This window comes from Patagioenas fasciata, chromosome 3, assembly GCF_037038585.1.
Source record: "Patagioenas fasciata isolate bPatFas1 chromosome 3, bPatFas1.hap1, whole genome shotgun sequence".
Lineage (NCBI taxonomy): Eukaryota > Metazoa > Chordata > Aves > Columbiformes > Columbidae > Patagioenas > Patagioenas fasciata.
The window spans coordinates 77,321,557-77,348,947 of record NC_092522.1 but is presented as its reverse complement, the minus strand read 5'-3'; the positions used below and the strand labels follow the sequence as shown (position 1 = coordinate 77,348,947).

Sequence of the window (27,391 nt, the reverse complement as noted above, 5' to 3'; positions counted from 1 at the left end):
GCTGTCTGAGAGAAACCCCTCTAACAGCTGGAAGCTGTTTTCAGACCTACGTTTCGCTGTGACCAGTCAACATCCATCTTTTCTGCCTGTGCAAATACTGTCCTGAAGTAACCTTTCCCACTCTCATGTGTGTATCCCCCGCCAAAAGTATTTATAGACAGCAATCTCATGCCCACACAGCCTTTATTTTGCAGGACTAAACAAGCTGTGCTATTCTCATCTCCTTCATGAGCCCCCCCCAGTGGAAGCTGAACTGGTACAAAGCTGGTTATGGGAAACACAGGACATGATCTGTCCCCTGGTTCCTTCTCTGGTGACACAGCCCTGCTTCCTGTTTCTGAATCCTTATACTGGCCACATAAAAGCCATCAAAAGCACAGAATCAACTAAGCAGCTCCAAGCATAGGCCAGCTCAGAGGACAGTAAGAGCGAGGCTGCCTTCTCATTTGAAGCAAAAGTTTTAGTTATTCATGCTTAAAAGATGGAAATGGGCACATTCATCTCTTCTATATGTTGAAGCACATGGCAGAATTCCACTTCAAGTTCATAAAGATGGAGAAAATGGTTTGTGTGGGCACATGCTGTCAGGTTTGCTGGAGAACAGGTTCCTGGCATCGCCTCTCTGGGTGGTTCCCAGAGGAGGAGCAGCACTGTGCAGCCATCTACAGAGCAGAGATGGATCTCTGAGTGGCAGCAAATGGGCCAAGAGGAAGAGGCAGAATGGTACTGTGACATTTCCATTGCTCTTCCGTGTTAGAAGAATGGTTGTGATACCAGTAACACATGTTTAATAGCATTCATGTTTTTTCAAAGTGTTTTATTTATTGAATTATTCACTTCTAGTCAGAAGATAAATGACTGTAACATTTTTAATATGTAATGCTGTATCATTTGTTAATTGTGCTGATGAAGAAAGACTGAATAGCCCCAACAAAGAAAACAGAAAATTACAGGCTTGCAGATTCCAAGTATGATTTTCTTCAGCCTGCCAGCCTAACTGAAGGTGCTGGGTTGTCTCTTGTTAGAATCACCGTTTCTTCCAAATCTCAAGTCACTGCAGTTAAATAGTTCACAGACTGTTGGAAAGATGTTTCAAGGAAGACTGAAAGTTGCGGAATTGAGTATTCTCACCAGTTCTTTAAATAATTCTCCAAGACAGATAAGACATGAATTTCTAATGTAAAAAGGAAGAACTTGGTCTTGAACACTTCAACATCAAGAAAGTGACACAAGCTGAAAATTTTTCTTCTTTGCAAATTGCCTTGCACATAAAATACACTGTTTTATTTCATTTCTGGCTTGTCTTAACTTCATTCCTTGACTTGGAATGTTGTATTTTCTGTCATAGGCAATCTCTTTCAGTTTTCTCTTCATATATTTGTGAGACCAAAACATGTGTTTTTTTCTAGTTTTTCTAAGCCACATCTGGAAGTTGTTGCACCTTTTCTTAACTTGTTCTCTTTGTAAGCTTTTACTTGTTATTCCAAAGAGAAATTTTGGATTCTTAGGGATCAGGACAGCTTTTTTTTTTCTAGCAGATCTTGAGTGAGGCATTAATAAACATATACATACAGTATCCACTTATGTCAGTCACATTTAAACTGATGTTGCTTCACTTAAAAGTGGAAGGTTGCATCTCAGAAGTCTGAGGAATAAGAATAGAGAAAATTCAGAATGGATGTCTCACATGAACAGTATCATCATCTCTACAGAAGCGGAGAGAAACTAACATTTCTATTAAAAAAAATGTAGGCATATACTTGGGATTTTTAAACATAGTGTGAGATTGTGAAGAGCCTAATGAAAGTGAGACAACATGTCAGAGGATTTGTAATACAGATAGATCAGAAAGTCTTCAACTGGCTGTTAAGTTCATACATTATAATTCCCAGTAAAACTCTGAATTTTTGAATCTTTTATGTCAATTAACTTCTATACACCTATAATAACTGTATTGACCTTAATGTATAAGTTTAGAAGATAAAGTACATACCCAAGGGCCTCTACCAAAGTTTTACAGCAAATCTAGAGAGCATGCTAGGAATGGAAGATGGGAGTCCTGACTTCTGCTCTCATGATATAATTATTTGGCTAGCTCTGGGGGGTTTTAAATTCATTTTTATAGTACCATAATCCAAATAGTACTAAAATAGAAACCTTGTGCTGCTTTTCTTGAATGTAATCCAAGAGCATGGTCTCAAAATAGGCTGTGCTGCTCTTCACCGTCTTTTTTTCCTGAGAAAAAGAAAACTCACAAAATCACAAGAACTATTCCCTACCTTCTCTCTACAGACTGGCACGATTGAACAGTTAACTGACAAAACCAAGGGAATTCAGCAACTCAAAACCCATGGGAGACAGTAAAGTAAAGGTGAAAGAATTCTGTGTTACATGGTATGCCACAGTTTATCATGGTGCAACTACGACTCAGCCTTATTGCTGATCGACTAGTGTAACCATGTGTATAGCTCTCATAGCATATCCACTTACTCCTTGTGAATTGTGAAGCAAGATGCATGAGTTTATTTTATTTGGGATACAGCAGGCAGTATAGCAGGCTTGCTTCGGTTTGTCAGAAAAAACAGAGGATACTATTAACTAATGCCATTATGTTCACATTTCAGAATCACCATGAGAGCTAGTTTAGAGGGCCAGACAATACCTCCAAAGCAGAGATTTAGAGAAAGCCTTGAATTCTAAAGATGTAGGAGTTGCCCATAATTATGGAGAAGGCATAAACTCTAATTCTGAATATCGCAGCCCAAAATTTTATACTTTAGAGCTGCACAGGTGGCATAACTTAGTTTCTTTGGCTTCGTTGGTATACAGGGTTTCAGTCTTCCCACATTGTTGGCATCCTCATTCCAGCACCACCATATTCCACTTACTTTATTTCCTTGCTGGTTTTTAAAGTTTTTTGGAAGCCAAAATAATTCTCAGCTTCCCTGTAGAATCCACTGGTCTTTTTCCATGAACTGGGACTGCAGCATGTAATGAAAAAGGAAAAAAAGTTTCTTTAATTATCCTTGAAGAATCTAAAGGAGAATACAGCAAAACTGCACTGTCTGATAGCTTTCTGAAGTTAAATCCATTCCCACAGAAGAAACAGAGCTATGCTAAACAGATAACCTGAACCTGGATCAAATTCTACAGTTATGTTTTCAACTTTTTCCATTGGATATAATAGGTTTTATACCACAGTACTGACAGAATCCATCCTAAAGACAAGCTATGGCTATAGAACAGTATTTCCTAACAAGTCTATAGAACATATGTAATTTATATGTGTAGAACTATTATACTTTAGTGTTGGTCATAATGAAATAGATTGTGATACCCTATTATAAGTGTTTTCATCAGCAAATGTTCAAAAGTGCTTTAATAAATTGCCTTTGGGTAGGAGACAGGACAAAAAATATCAAACTTCAGTTGTAACAAATGAGATTTTTAGATAGGAAAACCTTTGAGTGATCAAAGTCATATAATTAAATTGTCTGGAGATATCATGTAATCATCAGACTAAAATTAAAATCATTAGATATTTTAAGAAAAGGTTAGATAAAGCTCTATCAGAAATTTTGTTGGTAAAGTAGCAATAACATAACAAGGAGAGTAGCTAGAAATTAGATTCCTTATTTTTCTTTCCAGCTCTATTTTTCTATGACTCTCTTATTACATATGACATAAGAAGGAGTCTCATTTTATGGACTAACCAGTTAAAAGGCAAAATGTAAAAGACAGAAGTAAACCATGAGTTTTTGTGACAGAAGGGTTATCCAACAAGGATTCATACTTAAAGCTGAGCTGTTCACAGTTCATAAGTGAACTGGGAAAAGGAATGAATGATGATGTGACAACGTTTGAAGAACATGTCTAATAATTCAGATCTAAAGTTGGTTGAAAAATGCTGCAAGAGGCTTCCATGACTCTGAGTAGTGGTAGTTGAAAAGTGATGTTTCAAAGTGCAGCCTAATGCACACGGGGGTAAAAAAATACAGTCATAATAATGAACTCTAAAAGCTAGTATCAGTCAGAAAAAGTCTTGAAGTCACTGTGAGTGATTCTCTGAACAAAGGTTCAATGCCTAGCAGTGGTTAATAGGACAAGGAAGGTAAACTTTTTTAGGAGAAGGATAAGAAAACAAAACAAAAACCACACATGACTCCATATAACTATGGTGCACTACTCACGTATTGCTTTCAGTTCTATTAATAGTTGCCCTGTCTCAAAATCCATATAGTAGGATTACAGTAACATTCAGGCTTGGATTAACAAAACTCAGAAATATGAAATGGCAAACTGATGGGACACAAATACATTAGCAGCTTTGAACACAAAATACTGCCCTCTGTTTTAGCAAGTATGCAGGACTCAGATTACTGCTGTTTGCTTGCCCTTTACTTACACTCTTCTATTGTATGCTAGATGATCTTATGATCCTATGATGAGAGGCTAAACACATTTGGATTTGTTAGCTGGGAAAATTAATGATTGAAGGGCTGATAAATGACAAAAAATAAATTGATCCAAAAGACATAATTAGTAGTGTGTCATTTGTAGCTATTATGTACTGTAGTCCAGAGGAAACTTCCAGCTCAAGAGATCACTATGACACAGTTCATTAGAAGCTGAGAAGATGCACTAACAAAATAAATGAGTAATCCAAGAGCCAAGTCCCTCCAGCCAGTGAATGATTTTGGGCTTTGTGAAATAATGGTGGCATTAGATTTAGGAAAACCTAAGAAGAACTCATATCCTGAGAGCTTCGATAGGTTACTGAAGTCTGGTTTTCTTTTTCCCACTCTAATTTTATTATTTCCTAACTCCATCCATGCCTCAGCAGCAAAATCCTAAATTGCCTAAATTCCAGAACTGTATTTACAGCGAAATAGGAAATGACAGCATTGGCTGTTGGCTTGCTACGCTGAAGAAGTTGAGCAACTCTGAATTTTAAAAGAAAGCCAGATGGTCTAATGAAAGCAGGAACCAGGGTTTCCATTGTCCTGCATGGTTTTATTTATTTTGGGACCAGGTTTTCTGTCTGCAATGCAAGGCAGAATATTTCCCCATCTTTAGGAAAACTTTTGAATTAAAGAATTACTAAACCTATCAGCTTTACAAGCCATGTTCATCAACCAGTAAAGAATTTGCAGTCAGCCAAATTTCAGTCAGCCTGAAAAGGAGAACTGGCCAAAATCTTTTTATATTTCAGGCTGTGATCTTACCACTACAACTCTAAAAAAGAAAAAAAAAAATCCTGAAGCAAATGCCTGTTGTTCGTGCCATATACAGAAAAGACCAAGCACTGACTGTTGAAGCAAAAGTACTTTTTAAACCCTTTTCACCAGATGTCAAATGTTTTATTGTCAAACCTTTACAGTGCTTCTGGCTGGATAAAGTGTCACGGAGAAGGTGGCTGTGGCTTTGGACTCACAGAAGATGCAGAAACAAGAGGTGATGCAAGACAAGTGTGGGGATGACGCATCCATAGACAGTTGCTAGCTGCTCTTGCTACAAAATGTGAATACTTTTGCTGCTGAGTAAGACTTCTTATCACTAGCTTCTATGTTATCCTCATTCCAATTTTACACATAGGCATCCATCAAAACAAAGGCAACCAAAAGTATTAAATTAATGCACCTAAGCTGAAGTACTTTCAACTGCTGTGTTAATGTTTCTTTGAAAGACGAAGTGCCCTTGGTTCCCTGTAGCCTCTGCAAGTGTATTGTGGCTGGTTGGAATTAGCTTAATTTTCTTTACAGCAGCCTGTATGGTGCTGTGGTTTACATTTGTGACCAAAACAGTCTTAATAATACACCAGTGTTTTAGCTATTGCTGAGCAGTGCTTGCGCAGCATCAAGGCCTTCTCTGTTTCTCACTCTGCCCCCACAGTGAGTAGGCTGACATGAGCTGACCAGAGATACTGCACGCTGTGTAACACCATAACATCGTGCTCAGTGATAAAACTGGGGGAGAGTTTTTGCAAAGTTGCCACTGCTTGCAGACTGGCTGGGCATCAGTCTGCTGGTGGGAGGTGGTGAGTGACTGCATTTCCATCACTTGTTTATTTTTTCTTTTTTTTTTTTTCCTTTCCTTGACTTACAAAACTGTCTTTATCTTGACCTCTGCATTTTTCTCACTTTCACCCTTTTGATTCTCTCCATCATCCCACTTTGCAGGGAGTAAGAGAGTAGCTGAGTGGATGTTTAGCTGCTTGCCAGGGTCAACACACCACCCATAGGAAAGCTCTGAGGAAAGGTTGAGAAGGAAGTGGGGTGCATCTTTCTGGGCTAATTGCTTTGCCATGGCTTTCATCTTCTACTCTGTGTGTAGAAATTAACAAATCCCTATTTTTAGGACTGGGTGGAAGAAATCATAGTTCATTTTCTCATCCCCATCTACCAGTGTCAGCAAGAAGGCAGTATGGATCTCAGAAGGATGAACAAATTGATAACAGTTCCTGTTGTGTGAACCAAGCAACCAAAATGTCCTGCTTCTTCCAACCTCTAATGCAGGCATAGGCAACCTATAGCTCTGAAACCACATGAAGCTTGTGTGTGGCTTCTGTGAGTGCTACACCATATGAGAGACAGCAGGCAGCGCAAGTACAGAAGTTCCTGCACATTCTGTATGTTTAGCTGCCAGAAAAAGCAAACAAACTGAAGTCGCTGAAACCAGAATTACCCTGGCCCCTTGGACTCAGCTCTACAGCAGAATGTATACTAGCAGCCTATAATGTCATTTTACAGTTTGCCCTCTCCTTAATGTGATGAGATGCCACATGATTTAGGGCTTTCATCTCTCATCTTCTTCAACCTGAAACTATTGCATTTGATTCTGCACAGCTACAGTCTGATATGACAGCCAAACCAAAATTTTCCTCTGACTGAAGTTTTCTTACCATTGTGTAAACCTCTGGCAAAACAGGCTCCTCTGCTAACCCTGGTATTTCTGAGAACTGTAGGAATTTGGAATCTACAGGTGTGTGAGCTTTTCTGTACTGTCTGAAAGCAAAAAAAAAAAAAAAAATGGAAAGCTGTTTATTTGTTATCTCAGAGTATGGAGACTTAAATTTTAGGGAGTGAAATTCATACACTCTTTAAATCAAATGGAGCTTCCACAGTAACTTAATGGAGCCGTGTTTATGCCAGAGTCTGTTCCAAACCCCATTATTACCATTGGAAAACACTAAATTATATCTTTCAGTTCTTGTGTCTATAAAGTAGAAACAATTACATTTAGACATCCTTAATAAGACTATCTGAAGTCTTATTGGTAGCTTTGGACACTCTGAGTAGTAACTATTATTTGGTTGTTATTACTTTATTATTGCAAAATGGTAGTTCCTAGTGCAAACAAATCTTTCTTCATTTAACCTATTGAGTCCATCACTTGCAATGGATTCTTTGATATGAGACAAAACACCAGGAGGTGTAACTTTAGCATGCTTGCTATGGAAGCAAGCATGCTTGAAATAGAAATTGTGATATCAATGGCAACAGAAACAATAGCAGTAGATTAGCATCAGATTACCAAATTGTTCTCAGTAGTGAAATCCTGAATACTGTACACAGTGAACTGGATGCTTCTGAGAAAGGAGATAAACTAATTAAAAAAAATGTTTAAATAGCAGCTGTTGTGCTGATTACAGGAGGAATCCATTTCAGGTGCCAAGCTCACTTCAGTCTGTTTAGTTTTGATGTGTTGCTTTTGACTCAAGTCGTTCCCAGGTAGAGATCAAGTTGTGTTGTTAAGAAGTGTCGCAAAGGAATCCCTGGCTTCTTTGGATCCATATCCCATTCTTTGTCCTCTCCTGGTGTCCACAGCTCGGGCTCCCTGCCCATCATCAATCCTCCCTTCCCCCAGTGTCCACAGCTCCTTCCTCCTGCCTCCCAGCTACCAGCTGGGTGAGAACCAAGGGGATGTGGCTGCTTTTGAGGTAGGCATGTGCTGGCTGCCAGCAAACTAAACATAATAACTAACCTTTGAGCTCAGGCAGCAGCCTTTCAGTTACAGTAATAATTTGAAGGACGTAGTTTTTTCTTCACTGAGCTGTTACATCTCATGAAACTTGGAGGAATTTCATAGCCTGCAGCTTTCTGCTTCTGTGTCAAATGTAACTGAAATGAACTTGTGGGTTCAAAAGTTATTAGAGAGGATCTAACAAGATTGGTAGGCAAACAGCGTATCACTTAAACCCTGTTTCCTGAGGCTTACAGTCACAGATAAATGTCTTCTGACAATATCATAGGTACAATTCTTGGTAGTTTATAAATAAGGTTTGAGGACAGAAGGTCTAGGCAATGTGCAAAATGTTGGTCTCAGGAGTTTCCATACCATTTACAACATGCAAAGGATATCTCCAAAGCCATTTGCTTGCATCACAGCAGAAAAAAGTGCAATTTTTCTGATTTATCAGGATTAATACAGGATTTAGTAGAGACTGGGATTGCATTTCAGGAGCCAGAACATGAGTCTTTGTTAAATGTCTCTGCTCCAGCAGTTAGGCATCATTTCCCAAACATATGAATTGTAGTCTGTTGTCAGAAACCAGAGTTTATTTGTAAATTAAAAAAAAAAAAAAAGAAAAAAAAAGAAAGTATTAATTGGTGTATACTATACAACCTTACTGAATGAAAGATTTTTCACTGCCTTTAGGACTTCCTACATATGAAAGATCTTCTATTAAACATCCACAGATGAGAATCATATGCTGTGTATAGGAGAGTATTTTCTGCCATTATTAAGTGCATTCTTTTTTTCACATTTTCAACATTCTAGACTGTACCCAACTTGAATTCAAATGCAGAAAGAACTGGGTTTGGCACAGTGCAGGTAATATGACACCTGATAAAGTCTGATAAAATTTCATGTTTCTTTTGTGTGTAATCTCTTTTCCTTGATATCACTTAAGTATTGATACCACATGTCATCCTTATCCCACCTGGAACACATTAAAAGTTGGGGGGGAGGGAGAGCCAAACATCAAATTCACCTTGATATGACTTCGATGGAAAGAAGATAAGTACATGAGCTGGATTCAGTGGCATTGCAAGTGAACTTATTTCTGTTTGACATGTTCAGATTTCTTCGAAAGTATGTAAGGTCACTGAAACAGTAGAAAAAGCCATTTAGTGTCAAAAAGGTCTTTAAGAAGAACTTAATTCCTGAAAGCAATCTGGTGGATATACCAGTTCTGGATGAACTGAAAATAGAGGAGTAAATTTGGTAAATTACTGATGATCAAACAATAGGCAGTGTGAAAAATGCAGTCGTGATTCGTGCTAAGATGTTTAATGTTTAAAGGTATAACCAAATGAGGCACGGACTCTGAACTTGAAAAAGGGAAAAAGGTGGTTAAGTTCTATGTATAAAAAAAAATTAATTATGAAACTTGTTTAGGAAGTTATATTGATAGAGGGAACTAATATTTTAAGGGTTAAGCAACTATATTATAAGGGCCTACTAACAAGCTAACATTTAAACCACATAATTAATATCTGTTTTAGAGCTATATGTAACCAATTGTGCTAAAAAAAGCAGGACTTCATTAAATGCTGAGATAAGAAGTTTTACAGCTCCAGCTGCAACCTTGAGGAGACAAGATAGCCAAGATTTACAGCAAAAAGGGGGCGCCAGTCCGGTTTCAGTCGGTTTGGTAGCTTGGGTTCCAGCCAGTTCTTCATAATGAGCAAAAGGTAAAAAGTCCACTGTGACGAAGCTGAAGGAGCCTTCATCCAAAGACCCCAAAAGACCCTTCCTCAAATTCACCAAGTGACATTGCGCAGGCGCAACAGGGGAGGGTCAAGGAGGGGAATATGTAGATGGTTATATGAAACTCATTTTAATAAAAAGCGGGAAAGGTCATGAATATGTATAGGCGTTCCTGGGGTCATTATGAATATGTAATACCTTACTGTATTTAAACACACTTCTTATTGTTAAGAGTGTGCGTGTTGGGCGGAGCGAATCCCCCGCGCACCCAGCACTGTTTTGCTTATGCTCTAATGAACACATGTTTAAAGAATACAATTAAGAGATTGGATTAAACATTGTTTATCCATAGAAAAAGCGTAAGTTATTTATTACAGGAGTGATCATAGCTTATATCCGTCAGGTAGCAAGGCACATAATACACTTTCACAGCGAAAGGAGGTAATAGAGAAGTTCTGCACATCTATATGAGAAACAACACTGAAAATAAATATAAAAGGTGGAGGAAAGCCCAGAGAATATGGGGAATTTCCCAGCTCAATCTGGTCATGCATAAAATGCAGATCTAAGTGCTGTGCCGTGACTACTGCAAAGCTTTCAGCAGGCCAAATCCCATAAAATCCCCTTCAGGAGTTCTTTCCTGCATACAGAAGCTACATGTACTTAGCTGAAGCAGTATTACCCAAGCAAGTTCAATTGTGCACAGTTTCTCTTACATGGACTTTAAAACTATTTTTATGTGTTTGTTTTATGACTGTACATTTCCACCGTAAGCACGATTCAAGTTTGCAAACAGTTCCTCCTTTCAGAGTCGTTACTGTTCCCCAGCCCTTCATCACTGACCTTTTCAAAAGGCCATTTCCACCCACAGTTCTGCCAGGCTGCTCCAAAACGGGTCCCTCAGTGCCAGCAAGACTGGCAAACAACCTCCAGTGAAGCGTTCAAGGGGACGAGCCAAGAAGACCCTACACAACAAGATATGTGTGCAGTAACCTGCTGCTGGATGGTGGCAAGCAAGGAGATGTCATATGTTCACCTGCTCCAGATATGTTGGGAAGGAAACTGCAACCTGTGCCCTGCTGATGGCTGAACCAGTATAAACGGATCTAAACCACGATAAAACCTTGACTGCCCACAGCCTTGTGTACTGTACTTGCTATATTGATTTGGAGATCAATACTGCTAACCTAGTAACTTCTTTGTGCAAACATATTTATAGCATTCTAAAGGGCTTTTTTCCCATTGAGGTGATATTCCTATACATTTACCTCTAGTACAGTAAGTTATTTTCTCACCATCTACAGCAGGAAGTTGTGTTGCATCCTGAGCCAATATATAAGCACAAAATGAGTATCTTATCTTTATCTACATCTTTTCTTTATCTATCATCTCATGAGACCATTGTAATTTAATCTCATCTAATTATACTGTAATATAAAATAGTGCAATTTTTAAGTAATTCTAGTCGGCCTTTATTATTCTAATGCAGCAAAAGGGACACCAAAAAAGGCTACTGAGTAGGGCCAAATGAAGCTGTAACATAATGAAGCTGGGAGGGATGGGCTGTAAGGTATTATGATATTCTTGTGTTGTGTGGTGTGGAGTGTGCCACAGTGAGGGGTGCTGATAGTGCCCAACTGTAGCCAGGTCTCCTGAATGCCCTTTTGTGGCATTTGAAAGGATACAACTTGAAACCAAGTAAAACAGCAGAATAAATGGATAACTTCTGACATTAAAATCCTTCAGTCCCAACATCGTATTTATTACACAATATATTTCTAAATGATGCTCCTTATTTAAAAAATACCTTCCTTGAGAAACCTATGCAGAAGTCATTACTATGTGTAAATATACATTGAATGTATAAATACATAACATATAAAATTATTATAGATTTCTAATTGCAAGATTGTTTTAACAGGGGTACATCTGCTTACCTGCTTGGATTCATCTATCTGTGGCTTCACTGTGTGGGTGTGCTTTCTAGCAGTATTGCATGTTATCACTTTTATAACTGGTGCATTATTGCCTGAAGTGTGACCTTCAAGTGCATTGCAGCACCATGCCTTCTGAATGCTTACATACTGTCATAAGGGTCTGCTCTTCCCTTTCAGTTTGCCTGAACCACGAAGTCCTCAGAACTCACCGTCCTGCTGAAGCAAGTGAGTTGTGAAGCTACATACAGGCACAACAGACGTGGAGAAATAATACTTGCAGGTAATACATATTCAAACACCATGTGCTCGTGGCCACATGGTGGGCAAGGAATCCCATACAGTGGCTGTTAGCCACACAAGTACCTAGTAGAGCAGGAGCTGAAGACAGCCATCCCAAAGGCAGCGTCAGAGTTAGAGACTTCAGAAGTGGCTTAATACTTACTAAAAGCTCCACCTAGGCACTCTACACATCTTAGGAATGCAAATATTTTGCAGCACTCTGATCCTGGTAGGAGGTTCCTTCTTTGTAATCTTAGAACAAATGCAAATCCAATCATTTTATCCTGTGGGACAATTTCTGCATGAAAATAGTGAACTCAGATATCTTTCTTAGTCAGAGGATTTGAAGCTTAAGTTATACTGAAAGCTTCACTGTAATTACTATGTATGTAAAAAAAAAAAATAAAGAGCTGAGCATATGCAGGCAAAAGCTTAATTTCATGGTTTAAATAATTTAAATGCAGCATTAGAAAATTATTAGGTGAGACATAGAAAGACCATAAATTAACACATGAATTTATCTACTTTTTATAGCCAAGGTTCAGTTTACCGAAATAAAAACATTCTGACAGAAATACCAAAAAGGGGTGGCAGGAGCTGATATCCTGATAACAATGGTAAATTGTGTAAGGGTATCCCAGAGAAGAAGCATATGCTGGGATGGTCACTGACAACCATAACAATTATTTAGTCCTGCTGGTATTAATGGGTTTACTGCTGCCCTTTCCTATTTTTCCTTTAGAATAATCTTGCATAAGAAAGTTTGATGGAAAATGTACATGTCTTCTTAGCTCAGGAATAAGAAACATGTGGAAGGACCCTGAATACAAACCACCCCTGAAGCATAAAAGCAATGCTTTGTGTTGAAAGTCAAGACATGAAGAAAACTTGACATACACCCTGTCTTGGAAAACGTTTGGCAAAACATGATTCCATACCATTCTGCAGCTCGAAACAACCATACCACTTGGTATGCTGGGTGGGAGCCTGCAGCAGATTCCATTGTCATTGTACTCACTTGTGTAGTAAAGGCCACCTTGCACCATCATCTTTGTTGACAGAAAATAAGGGAGTGGTATATCCCTGTTTTACAAAACAGATGATCTCAGCTCCTGGCACAGAGTGTTTGACTGCATTTCTCACTGCCCTGAGTTCAAAGAGATCAACATGTGGCTGTGCTCTACCAGAGACCACAGACCTGAGCCTCCACACTCTCTCAGGAGATGCCTATCTGCTGCTGCTACTGCATTTATGCAGAAAATGCAGGAACACTCAGCAGCTTGCCCAAGGTGTGTCCCTGACAGATATAAATACCTTGTATCTGTTTGCATAAAGTCTCACAGAATGTGTTAAATCAGTACAGGGAGCAACATTACCCAGAAGAGGTAAACAAACACAGTGCTCAGAGGATCAAATTTGTGCACAAGCATTGTCATTCCTTGTTGGAGGTAGGGTTTGATAAGAAAATAGTCATTTAACTGACAGGCTTAAGGTGTTGTATGAGAGCCAGCTGTGACTTCCAGAAATTTAGCATGAAATCCAGAGAATAAGGAATTTGTTGTCTCTATTGATTTTTTTAACAAACGTAGCACCTAAGCTGTGTATAGACATGTTTTTAGAATGGTTTCAACCTTTGTATAGCCCCCCTATTATCTGTTATAATTACACGGGAACATTAACCATGTTAGTCTCAAACTAAGAATGCTACTTTTGTATTATGTTTATTACATTATCTTATATACTGATAACAATCTTACATACTCTTGCTTTTTTATGCTGGTGTTTTCCATTAAATGCACTTGTGTTATTTTAAAAAAATCAATAGCTGTATTATCTTCAGATTGCCTCATGTATTGTGGCACTGTAAGAAACTAGGTGTTGGAAATAAAATGTTAAGCCACCCAAAGCCACTGCAGTTAATCATATTTAACACTTGACTAAACTGGGCTCACCAGAGCTTTTGGTAGGATTGGGAATAAACAATCCTGCTCAAGTAATTCTGTTGTATTTACGTGAGAGTCCATTAATAGCTGCAGTTTCTACTAAGGTTGGATGTAATTCTAGAAGCCAAAGGCCCTGTTCAATTTCAGGAATATTTTGTACCTCTCATTTCTCTGGTACAGCAGGTCTTGGAAATGCCTAACATGTACTTTCCTATGACCTATGGACACACTGGCTATTGATCATAAGTATATTTGCTTTTAATTAATACATCAGCATGAAAAACATAGGAGAAGAGATGCAGAGAGTGTGCTCTGCTGGGTGACTTCCACAGTGATGCCAGAGCACTGAGCTGCTTTTTTTTTATTCTCCTGAGCCTGTAATGAAAATATACATACTCTACCACAATTAGAGTGTTAATTTTTGTCATATTTGTCCATATTTTTGTTGCCAAACTGATATGAAAACTCAGCTTTTTTGTTGCCTGAATAATGTAATTCCCCCACAAAACTCACACTTGAAGTGGAACAAGAGAAAAACTCTTCTGAGGAGCAAGAAGAGAGCAGAGTGTTAAGGCAGGGCAGGCACCAGCGTGGAGACCTAGGGGTTCATTGAAACAGCGTGGGATTAGATACAGATTGCTGAAGAGGCGAGATGAGTGCAGCAAGGAAAGGAGACAGGAGCTGAAGGATGTCCTACTGGATTTTACTTTAAAAGGTATGCTTTTTCCATGTGGCAACACTTGAACTTGACTTTTTTTCTTAAAAGGAATAGCCTTTTATTCTGTGGCTTAGCATAACAAAGGAACAAGCTTTTAATGGTACTGTGCTTTTCTTTGGCTTTCAGACAAGGGAAAAGTTCTGATTTCCTCAGAGTATTTATTTTACCCATAGAAAAATTGCCTTTTTATCCTCCTGAACCCTTTTTGATCACTCTACACAATTTTCTTGGCTTCCCACGCTTTTCTTATCTCTGCTCTGTAGAGATACACTCTTGGATCTTCCCAATACATATGGTTGGGAACCTGCAACTCTGTGTACTTGGGCCTTTGTCACTGCTGGGGATATTATGATGGTCATAACCACTGCATCCTGTGCTGAGTTTAACACTGACTGCATCGTTACAGTACTCATACTTCAAGATCCCCTTTATCAGTTCCCCCTTTCATAGGACTCAAAGCCAATAAGGCAATCCCCAGGAGTTTAGCATCCCTGCAGCAATGCCTTTACCCAGAGCAAGCTATCTGGAAGGATACAGACCTTCCTGCAGGGAAAGACATCTTAGGAATTTCCAAATTCCCTCTCTTTCCTGTTACCAAGCAAATCTAACAATCTCTCCTTTGACAGAGAGTCCTGGCAAAATACAGCCTCCGTAATTGCTGAAGGACTGATGCAGATTAAGGAGCGGGGGGGGCATGGGTTCAACAAGGGATAATTCATTTCCAGACCCTCTTTATTCCACAGAGAATGCTGACTGGAAACATACACAGGAGAGGCAGAACATCCTTGGGAAAAAAACAACATGCTTCGAGAAAAACAGGCAGATAGGTGCATCTGTTACCAATCAGCTCTTTAGACAACAAGTTTAGCAGTCGTGGAGCAAAAGAAACAACCATTCCCTTAGGCTCAAATTCCTCCTTGGAATTTTTCAAATGTCCATGGCTGCAAAGCTGTAATTCCCAGTCCACCCTAGGAAGAGCAGCCTCTTTATCAGCCTCTTTTGCCAGCCTCTCTACCAGCTTGAGAACCCAGCCAGGGAAACCAGCAAAAATTTTGCTACTTGTATAGAAACGATACTGGCTAGCTGAGAAAAGTTGCCTTAACTGTACATTAGCAGATTTAGCCCATTAATCTAACACTCCAACAAAGCGTTGATCCATTCCTGATTGTATATGTACTCAGTCGCTGTGGTTCTTTGTTTGTTTGCTCTCAGTAAGCATATTTAAATTACAAAATTAACTTCCTGTGAAGTTGTTTATAGTACCGATTCAGCTTTTCTCTGTGAGAATGGAAAACTGCAAAGTACATTACCTCTATGCTGTGTGCTCATATACTAATGTTAAATGCAATCAAACTCCAGCAGTTTCCTTAGCATAAGAATAGGTTTGCTTTGTAATGACAATGTTGACTGAATAGCAAGTTTCTGTAAAAGCACTTGCATTTAAAGCTTGAACAGTATCCTTGTACAACACCCTCATCCTTATGGCCCTAAGTGCTGGCTCCCGGCTCCCTCCTCACTGCCAGCTGCCCCAGGTATCCACACACCTCACTTCTAACTCCAGCAGCCCAACCTGCCTTGCTCTTTGCTTGTCCTTCCTGACATTTTGCAGGCAGGGTGGTTCCTGCCACTTGCCACTCTGGCACCGGGCTCCCCTGGTGGTTGTTGAAAGGAGAATGGGACCTGCAGTGATGGACTTGTGGGGGGAGGGAACCTCAAGGAGAATGTTCTGGCCATATGGACAGTGCATCCACATTGCTATTTTTGATTGGAAGAGCTTTTGTTCTGCAGATCCATTCCTGGGGGTGTGCATTGTGATCATGTGTGCAGCAGCAAGAGGACACTCCAGAAGTGCCCGGCATCTGTGTTGTATGTTCTCTTGCTTTTAAAGTGTGTTCTTGTGCTCCTGGATATTTCCAAACCCTCCCTCAGCCTCTGGACTTTGACCTCAAATCAAGGAGAATTCAGTAATGAATGTAGTTAATTTGAAACTGATCAGTGTTTCTAACTTCAATAACGGGAAAACTGACTATCAGCAAACAGCCCTCCCGAGAGCACAACTTTACAGGGATCTAATGTTTCCCTTAACCAAACAGTGCTATAGTAACTAACCTCATGTTTGCCTACTCAACCTGCCAATCTACTGCCATGGTTTCCCTATTGCTTAAAGCAGGCCTCACAAAACCTGAACTAAAAGCGTGCAACAGTTACAACAGCATGATTATTTCACTCATACTAGGCTTAGTAGGTTGTGTTACTTGTGAATTTTAAGTAAATCCTCCAAATCCACCTTGCATTTGCCAAAACAAATGTTGAATCTCTTCTTTTTGGTTCCTGCGCCTAGGAAACAAAGGCTAAGTTTACCTATCCACACTTCAATAAAAAACAATCAAAGAAAAATTATTCCTGTAAGTACTTTGTATCCTCCTTTATCAGCCAAGGTTTACATTATGGACAAATATGCCCATTTGTATTCAGAGGATACAGACTCAGGGTGCGTCCAGCCTAATTCCCCACCACAACCTCGTCATCCCCCGCTTCAGATTCCTCTGTTCCCCAGGCACCACCCTGATTCATAATCTCAAGAAAGCAGGAGACACTTAATGATCTTGCAGATCTGCTTGAGAACTGTTTTCACTGTGGATTTTCCAGCCCCATTGATTGCCCCCTACATGGTAAGCAGGCCGGCATTACTAACTTCTAGAGCATGAATGCTATTTGCTTATCTGTCATCATAGTGGCTCTCACTCCAGCATCTCTTTGACGAAGGCCAGGGCCAGTACCTCGTCAGCATACAATTTTTTTATGTGGCTTTCTTCACTCTTAAATCTCTTCATTCTCTGCTAGTCACCTGAAGTCTGCAACACAAAATTTCACCTTCAGGTGTGTTTTTTCAGGCCCAGAAACATTCTTCTGTGCTATTAAATTTGTTTTTATCCCCTCTATAAAATTTTGTCATTTTTATCCCATCAGTAATCACCATTTTAGAAGGGGTTGCTTTAGTTCCACATATGTGAAGGATATGCAACCCGGAAATGTGAGGTACATTACCTTTCACAGATCTCATGCTTATGGCAGAGAGAAAATTGAAAAGTATGGATTTAAAAGAAAAACTGTATTTTAGAATGCGCAATGAAGAATTGTGAGAAACTGATTCTAAAATCTTGACACTGGAAAAAATCTGCACAGGAGTGCAGCACAAGTTAGCACAGGGAGACCTCCCCACGTTTTGCTGTGTCTCCACCCAGTACAACCACACTTGGTGAAACTGGGTTGTTTCAGGCTGAGCAGCTATGTATAAACGTACTCTGATGTTGCAGTGTCAGCTGATGCAGGCTGACAGCATACTTTCTCATGTAGTCATATCTTTAAACCTTGGGATTGGCAGTTACTCTGCTTTGGCTTGAAGTTGAGAGAACTAGCTCAGATGCAGACATCAGAACTGCAGACAACTAAAGCCAGATAACACAAATTCTGGTGCTGGTGCTGCAAAGATGGAAGACAAATGCTCCCAGATCAATGTTCAGCATGTGTCTTTACTGCCATTCTTCTAAAATTGTCTAAGAAACTTATTGATATTTTCTCTCCAGTAAAGATACATAAATCTTTCTGTCCCAGAAAAAGAAAGGCATGCTTTTATGCAGCTGTTTCATGCAGCATTCATAGAACATTCTTAGCAGTTTAAAGAATTATAGTAACAAAATAAATTCTTTCATAGTTTATGATTTATTGTAGCATAGTTTGTAGCATTCCTGAAAATGTGTAATAAAACTGTTGCCGTTGATGCACACACAGTGCAATTCTCTGCTCACTCTTCCCAGACCGGCCATATAGTTTCACTGCCAACCTTACACCTACTCTTCCAGTAGAACAAGTAGACCCTTTGGTGTACCTAGAATATTTAATGAATCCTTGTCTAAAATAGGTCAGATGATTCATGCCCTAAACCTACTTGTTCTTCTTCATTGACCACCAAGGGAAGCCCTGGGTGACACATCTTAGTGTTCAACGTCTGCATTGCATATAGAAAATTTAAATGAGATTAATTTTTCTGGTGGTGCCTGTAATTGCTTCAGATATTTCATAGGAAAAACAAAATGACACCTTCCAAAGAGCTCAAATTCATGTTTTTTGAAAGCCAAGAAAGGACTTGAAAATTCTTTGACCAAAGCAAAATAATGATCAACTTTTTCACAAATCTTCTTGCCATGGAGTGATGAATGTCTTGAAACTGTCCACAAAGTAAATGCACACAGATGCAGTTGAGAAGAATAAACAGACAGGAAAAGGTACATAGATCTGGAGCAGGTAATCTGAGGCAGAGGAAACACCAGAACCTGGACAGAATTTACTGCAAGTCTATATAAATAAATTTTTCAAGTTTTCTGTGTGAAATGCAATATGAAAAGTTTCTTGGACTGAAATGTACCCTGTTCTAGGCTAGCAAATTAAACTGAGAAAACAGTAAAACTTCATCACTCTAGTAGTCATGTCAAATGGCGTAGTGTTGGCATGCTGAATTACATTATTTTCCTGGCATAACCAGACCTGGATACAAAGAAAGATAAATACATTCTTAGATTACCTGCATAAATCTTGCAATTTTTCATATAAAACTAGAGATCAATGAGATTTTCTGAATTAGATTCTTGCTCTAAATCACAGAAAAATAAATCTAAAGTAGTTTTTGTACATGATGCTTTACAATTCAAAGAACTAATTCTAAGTTATTAAGTTCTTGTACCCCAATTATATTGGGTGACTGTGAGTCAAGAAAATCTGCACTGTCTCCTACCATTGTCTGTGTGTGTCACTCTTAACTACAAGGAACAGGTTTCCTCGTTGGCAGCAAGTTTGGATATAGGGTATCCAGATCAGAAGAGTTCTTCAGATGAAACGCCTTGAACGCCTTGCTGAAATATGGATTTAAGAGACCAGAGAGATGGTAGGTATGAGAATAAAAGAATTTTTTTAAAATAAAAATGTACAATCAAGTTATGTTATATGTTGCAAGCACTAAGTTAAAAACAAATCAGATTATTATGATTAAACTGACTGTATTGCTTAAGATGTGCTCACAGTAAGAGATACCCTGTTGATCAAGTGACAAAAAGGCTCCTGCACTTCCAGTTAGTAAAAAATGTACAGAAGTTCAATGTGTGTCTTCTACCACAGTTGGCCTAGCTGGTGCACAAATGCAAAACTGCAATCAGAGACAGTTGAGCAATTTAGACCTTAACTAGTATTTTGAAAACATAGAGGGCGGGGTAGTATTAAACTGCTAAAGAATTATTTATGAAAATAAGGGCACAAAGTACACTGTGGTTTAATTGAGGACTACTGATCCATGGCAAAAAAAAAAGGAGTGCCATCATGAAAAACTAAGATTTTTTGCCAGCACCCTGTTGGACATTATGATCAGCTTCACTAATGTACAACTCTATGCAAAACCTCCCAGTCCCCGAAACAGCTAGATTACTTCATCCAAAAATATGCCCTTTGTCACAGTTTATCCCAGAGCAACTTTCAGAAATGAGTCGTGACCTTTATTGAAAGGTTTCATTTTTGAAATGCTGACACAAGCTCAGCCGTAGTGTGGTCAACAGGGAATGCTACTACAGAGAGACTTAAATGATGCTGTCAGGTAGAGTAGAATAAATTATTTCAATTGTAAACCAGCTAATTATACATTAAATCTGGTTTCTGCTCCTCTTTGTTATAAGAAAGCTTTTTCATGCTATGGATGAAATATAGCAGTGTGCATAAAACCACATAAAAAGCCATTTTGTTTTTATCATATCAATATCACTCAGTGTCTTATTTTGAGATTGGTATTTCTTTTAATGAGATAGCCTTGTGTTTTCTTTTGGCTTCAGTTTCAGAGTTTTAAGATTTGGAATGTACACATTGACGAATACCCCAGAGGTCAAATCGCAATTAATTAATGCCTGAAATCTCATTATTTTTGAACAAATCTCATTAGTTCAAGACCTAACTGGTGATTTTTTTATGCTTGGGCTTATTAAAATTGATAATAATATAATCTATGTAAATCCCTTCTTTATATAGATGAGCAATTAGAAACAATGTAAACAATTACAAGCTATATAAATATCTTTTTATTACTTTTGTGATACATGTGATGAAATTGTCCCTGCGGAAAGTTGATTATAAATCAATCACAATCAGATGTCTTTGCAGAAGTGACCAGTATAAAGAGAGACAGAGTGGCTTTCCTCAGTCAAGTCAACTTTAATAAAGATCTCTTATATGTTCATTTAGTATTTACCTACAGTACCTGCCAATACAATGAAATAATTTAACTAAAATATCTAATTTTTTTGTGGCGTTTCTCGTGTTCATGAGAACTGTGGGCAGATGGAGGGGAGAGGGTAGAACAGATAGAACTTGAGTTCCTATTGAAAAATAAGCAGAATAAAATTTTGTTTTGTCAAAAAAATCATAAATAAGAACAAAGGGCGCGGTTCATTTTCCTCCCTGGAAACCCTCTCCAAAGGTTAGTTGTGATGATGCTGTATCCCGGTGACAGATCACAACAGATAATACTGTAAATTACCTTTTCTTCATCTCAAAGGAGCTATGAGGAAGCTGCCTTTCTCATTCTGTTGTGCATGCTAATACTTCCGTACGTGAATAGCTTCATAGATCTGTGTACCTCTGTTGACGTCAAATTAGTTTAAAAGTTAAACATGTAAATGTTTGCAGGAGCAAACATTTGTTTGTGTATTGACTTTCTTTAGACTGGACTAAAATGACCAATACAACCAGGGGCGATTGGAGATTGTGGAAGGGGCGAAAGTATGAGCTTTGCTTACATCTGTGTAAGATTTCTCTTGACTGACAGCTTTGTTTTCAAGTGCCACAGGAAGACTGGGGTCATATGGAAAGCTGTTGGTTTGCCTCATTTAGTAACACAATCTTAGATGTTTTTAGGATCAGAAATGGTAATTTTCTTGCTTTGTAGTGGTGACTGCAAAAGAACATTGCTTCAAAGATAAAACTGATGCCACGGGGCAGAATGAGGGAAGTTTAAGTGAGTCTTTTCCTTTTTGGCTGCACAACTGAAAAACATCTCAAAGCAGCAGTTTCCATGTAGTTTTTTATCATCCAGATGTAGGGATAGACACAAATTTTCAGAACACTGAAAAAATAACATCAATAAATAAAAAGCAGGATTACCCAGTTCTCTTTCTTCAGTCCCTCTTTGAAGATTACCTGTAATAGTGTAGAATATGTTTATAACACATATTTAGCAAATTAGGTACAAATAAAAAGTGAAATAGAAGGTAAATACAACTGAGCCAAAACTGTAAGTAATCTTGATGGATAAAGACAAAACATTTATGTTGTAATCCTTACATTGTGAATTACATTCATTATTGTGTTCAACAGATTATATTAATCAAATGCATATGAAAAAGCGTACAGGCATGATAGTAATTACCTAAGAAAGAGAAGTTGACACTAATGACCAAAGAGGGCTACAACAGATATAAACCTATTTGCTTAGATCAAAATTGATTTGGGGAAAGATGGTAAGAGCTTCTACCCCCAAAGTGAACAATATTCTCAATTTCAAGAGGACAAGCTTTGATAAACAAGGGAATTTACTTGTCAACTCCAGGACTGAGGAATTCAAATATTAAGAATAATATAATTAATTTAAGCTAAAAGGATAAAGGTGTCTGGACTTTGTGTCTCACGAAAGCAAGGAACGTTCTACCAAAGAGCTTCAGATCTAGTTGAATAAATAACCACAAGCAAAACCCAAAATATTTACAAAATGGCAAAGAGAATTAAGCACAGAGGAAATGTTATCTAAGGGATCAAGAAAAAGAAGGACAAAGTGAGAATTGCCAAAAGTCAAGCTGAGCTAGACTTCCAAAAAGATAAGAAAAGCAAACAACATCCCCATAACCAAAAGACAATAAAGAAAGGACTGTAGTGCTACGGAATATGAAATGGAGAGAGATGGAAGATAATCTTGGCAAAAGATAAAGTGCACTCGCTATTGACAGCACAGTGACTGATCACGGGAGAAAAGACAGGTGAGATAATGGCAGGAGTGTGTGGAAAAGCAGGATTCAGACCAAAGGTAGAGCAGAACTCAAGAAAATGAATGCAGCCTGTTCAAGAGACGCATCTTCTCCACTCCATTCCTGAAATGAACTAGGACATGAGCTCATGGGACTAGTGCCAGCCGAATAGAGAGGAGCAAATTTCACACCTTTCACCAAGGAGGTGGTTCATTCCGGCAGCGGTGTTTTTATAGCCCATTCCCCTGACATCCAGGCCTGCAGAACACACATGAGCTAGTAGCAATTACAATTTAGGCCAAAATTGAAATTCCTAGCCTTTTTATTTCATTCACCTCTTCCAAATGTAATTGACTGATCATTTTATTTGCCAAATATTTGGTGCTGGAGAGGTAAGCTAAACTTTGAGAAGCTTCAGGTATTTTTAACAAGACATAATATACACTGTCCAAGTATTAAATGTACACCTCTTCGACTATTACTATTTAGCATATAGAGGATTTTATAAGACTTAGTTGTCAAAGCTTCCTTTTTTTTTATTGGCAACTGTCATTTGTCAGGAGGTAAACTACATGGCAGTACTACACTTGCAACTATTGGTCAAATCTGAACTAATTTCAGAGGAAACCATAATGACATCCTGAAAAGATTTCACAGAAGAGCTATTCTTTGTATTTACTTTCCTCATTTAATGTAGAATATTTGCTGCTTGTAGACAATTAATACATATATTGAGTAGGAAATAACCGTATAAGGTACTTGCAATCACTATTTTGAGCTAGAAATAGCTCAAGTTACTGAAAGATCATTGCTGCTTGTTACTATACTGACACAATTTAAAATTTCTATCATGTAGAAGAACAGCCCAGATTTGCTGTTCCATGACTTTTGACCCTCTGAACTGTGAAGCTGGCTGCGGCTGCTGTCCTGTCCGTAAGCAGAAATCTGAGAAGCGGGGTGAGTAAATCAGAATCGGAATGGAGGAGCAGGGCCGGGTTGGCAATATTAGAGTTGGGTGCTTTGTTTTTAAAGAGAGGGAAAAAATGCCTTGAAAGTCATGCATTCTCTGTGCCTACACTGGCTCTGTAGCAACTTGCTTTTCTGTTCTTTTTGTAGCACCCATCAAAATAATTGAGGAAGACAGCAAAAGTCCTCCTCCTCACAGCACTCTACAGTTTTTCCTTCATGGTCACATACCAGGGTTGCATAGAATTAGCGTAACATAACTTTTACATAAATATTAACAATGAATGCTCTCCTTCACAAAGAGTGAGCACAATTCTTTGCTACCCATTGGGTGGAGGGCTGGTAAATGTGGCTTTATTCCATATTTGAAACTTCATTTTTCTTGGCAATGCCTCTCATGTAAGTTGGCAGCTCTAAATTACTTTGCTGCCACAGCCCCCTATGGATCATTGCAGCAGCTCAAAATAGCTGTTCAAAGTGAGGAAACCTCTACATAAGGAGTATTCCCTAGGGAGAAATTTAGAGAACTCTACAGCCCCTTTGTGCTACTGGGAAAGTGTAAAGAGACTGGATAAGAATACAGAATTCATCATTGTCCTTTCTGTACAATAAAACATTCATACTTTCTCATCTTTCTTTCTGGACTTAATTATTTGTTGACACCAAGCTTGCCCTATTCAACAATATGGGTAAGAGCAAAGATTTCTTCATGCTAACTCTGTGAGCTCTGCGTTCTGCAGCTGGTTTAGCGATGAAAATGGAGAGCAGCTTCGGCACCATACAGGTGTGCATCCTCTTTCTGACTGCCCAAAAGCTCTGTTTTCATATGTGGGAACTCTGAACCACTCTGACTGTTGGGCTTGGTTGCTCACCTAATATTAAAAAACGCAAAAAGGAGTTGATATAGTTAAAATATTTTTTACTATGTACTATGTCCTCCTGTGCACAGGGTAATGTACATGGCCAGTTAGGGCCTGTTGCACTAGTGGATTACTGCAAAAGAACCAGATTATAAATTATTTTTGGGCCCTTGTATCACAATGGTATGATGATATCTGAGCCTTTCTGTCTTTTCAAGCCTTCCTTTCTCCAAATTCAAATGTTTGACAAATGGTATTCAATCAATTTAGAAATTGTTCTATTTAAGTTAGTGCAATCGCTTTGAATGGGCATTTTCAAACCTGCTAGTCCTTCAGCTTCAGTTCTGCCCTTTATCTCCGGGTAATCTCAGTTGTAAACACGAATTCAGCAACCATGTTTCCAACGATGACTCACAGAACCTCCCTCTAATCCACAACAATCTCCTTCTGTCCCTCCTGAAACCTCAGCCTATCTGTCAGACAATACTTTGTTCATGTTTAGTTGTCAGTCAAGTTCAAAAGAGAGCTTTCAGTGTTTCCCTCCCTTCTCTCCTCCACCTGTTTGATGTGCATCTTTCAGCAATCCAGCCCCTCATGAAGGAAGGTCTGCAGCCTTCAGTGTTAATATAAGCCTCTTTTCAGGTGTTCATACTCTCTGGCTTCAAATATACTACATCACCCTGCTACTTTTCCTATCACTTTAGACTTTGTTTTCAAATACTTTCACTGTTTCATCTTACTCTGCATTGAGATAATTTCCCTCCTCATGTCAGCTGGTAATACTGGGCTGTATTGTCCCTTGTTAAACTTTCAAACAAGTATGTCACACCGTTTTGTAGATTATCTCTCACACTGAGAAGCTTCCTAAAAATAGAAAAGAATTAACTTCATTTTTTTTTTAATCTTGTCATCCTCTGCAACATCTTAGAAACATTTTTATGGACGATTCGTGTGCCTTAGAACCAAGAGACAATGGTCACAGCTGGTGGATTAGGCACACTCAGGCTAGTGTTTGGTAGCAGGTGAGAAGACACCTTGAAGTCCTGAACTGGATAAAGGCAGAGAAAGCACTAGTTGAAGGGGACAGACAAGAGCACAGTCAGACTTCAGAACTACTGGAATTTGTGTGCACGTGGTCAGAGATATGGGGTGAGACCACACTACAGTCAAAGATCAGGAAGTCAGAGACTCCGCACATGACAGGATCCAAGACAACAAGAAGACACATCTGGCTGGAGCAATGTCACACAGATTGCTTGCAAAGAAAAAGTAGGATTGAGCATCTGGCTGAAAACCAGGGACTAATGTTAAACCAATGGGAGACAGGACTAGGAACTCCTATTACAGATCCAGAAACAAGGATGTGAGGGCTAGTATTAAAAACAAATGGGGAATATGGCTGGGCAGAGTTCACAAACTCTCAGCTGTAGTTTCATAAGCACCTTAAGCGATATAACCCATCATGGCTACTGAAACAAGCGGTCCTGCACTCCCCATCCATAATTCCTTGTGCATGCCCAAGTACAACCTCTTATTTATACCAACACAAGCATTTATGTAGCTGAGACATGAAGTGACTTAGGAAGCTCACGCAAGTTAAAGCTGATCATGATTAAACCATTATTAAAACAAAGTAGTTAGCATTAAACGTGATGCAGTCCACTATGTAGCCACAAAGTGCTTGTACTGGCACAAAGAGGCATATCACAGGCACACAAAAATGGTTGAGAATGGAAGACCTTCTTTTTATGGTAGTAACAACTTATACAAAGTTAATAAAAAACAGTGAAACCACAGCACTGGAGAACATGTTTCTCTACCAGCTATAGGGCTGTGTTCAGGATGCATACAGTGGCAACTAGCCACCTAGGGAATGATTCACATCCAGCTGCCTTGGAAATGACTCACTGACTCATGAGTCATTTCTCCGCTGGTGGACAGAGCCCACTGCTATCATGTTGTCTGATACGATCTCACTGTCTCCTAGTAGGGACTCATTCATCTATCCTCAGCCATCTGCTGCTGCTTGTCCCATGTGTTACACTGTAAGCTCATTGGGGCAGACAGTACTTTCTGATCTTCATTTGTTCAGTAGTGAGGGTTTCCTTGGACTATGAAGTATTGATAATACTGGACTATGAGATATAATATTGATGAAAAATGTTTTAAACGACCGTAAAGTTGTTTCGTTTGCAAAAATTTGTTCTACAGATTAAAAAAAAAAAAAGGCAGGTAGGCAGATATTTACACATGCCTATACACTCACTCCCCCCAGCAGACACTTTCTCTCCTGTGCTGCACATACAGCTGCCCGTGCTCTCCTCAGTCACTTGTTCCTTCTGCCACACACAGAGACACGTATAAATAACTTCGTACTTCTTGTTCACACACACACACAGCTCCTTGAAGGGAAGAGTGGAGCGAGAATTACGTTTTAACGCTCAGTTAAAGCTTCCTCTTTACTAGGTAGTAATACCCACTAGAAAGCGCAGAGGGAAAGCAGTGTTCGGTGCAGAGGGAGCACTGCAGCTTCGGCCCGGAAAGAGCCTTTATTTTCGGACTTGCGCCTTGCTACGCAAGTACTTGTTTCGGGGTTTGCTCCCCTGTCGTCTCTCGGCCATGTTCAGCCCTGCTCCCCTTCATATCACCCCCCGCCCCCCGATCGCTCACTGCCAACCATAAGCCGCGTTTTCCCCCCACCTCTGGGGCGGCGCGGCCCGACCCCGACGCGGCGGCCACACCGCGGTCCCAAGCGCTGCCCTGGCCTGGCCCTGCCGTCGTCCGCGCCCCTCGCTCCCGCTCCCTGCGGGAGGGCGGGCGGGCTGCAGTGGGTGTGGCCAAGGGAACCGGCATATGCCTCGACAGACGTCAGCGCCGCCCAATGGGAAGCGGGAAAGGGCGGACCCGAGCAGCACTGGTC

General features: G+C 39.4%; 2 long non-coding RNA genes across 2 annotated transcripts in view; both read right to left on the bottom strand.

Moving 5' to 3' along the window:
• Positions 1 to 711: 711 nt before the first annotated feature.
• The window catches only part of LOC136100461 (uncharacterized), a 62,292-nt gene continuing 35,612 nt past the window's right edge, over positions 712 to 27,391 (bottom strand). The window contains exons 2-6 of the long non-coding RNA XR_010651190.2: positions 8,996 to 9,109; positions 6,902 to 7,004; positions 2,889 to 2,981; positions 2,158 to 2,235; positions 712 to 1,645 (exon numbers count right to left, since the gene is read on the bottom strand). This is a non-coding gene — a long non-coding RNA (uncharacterized lncRNA). The remainder of the gene's footprint in view (positions 1,646 to 2,157; positions 2,236 to 2,888; positions 2,982 to 6,901; positions 7,005 to 8,995; positions 9,110 to 27,391) is intronic.
• Positions 19,294 to 27,370, bottom strand: LOC139827599 (uncharacterized). The gene is made up of 3 exons (XR_011738419.1): positions 27,172 to 27,370; positions 21,789 to 21,824; positions 19,294 to 19,501 (listed from the first exon to the last, which is right to left on the bottom strand). It is a non-coding gene; the product is annotated as an uncharacterized lncRNA (long non-coding RNA).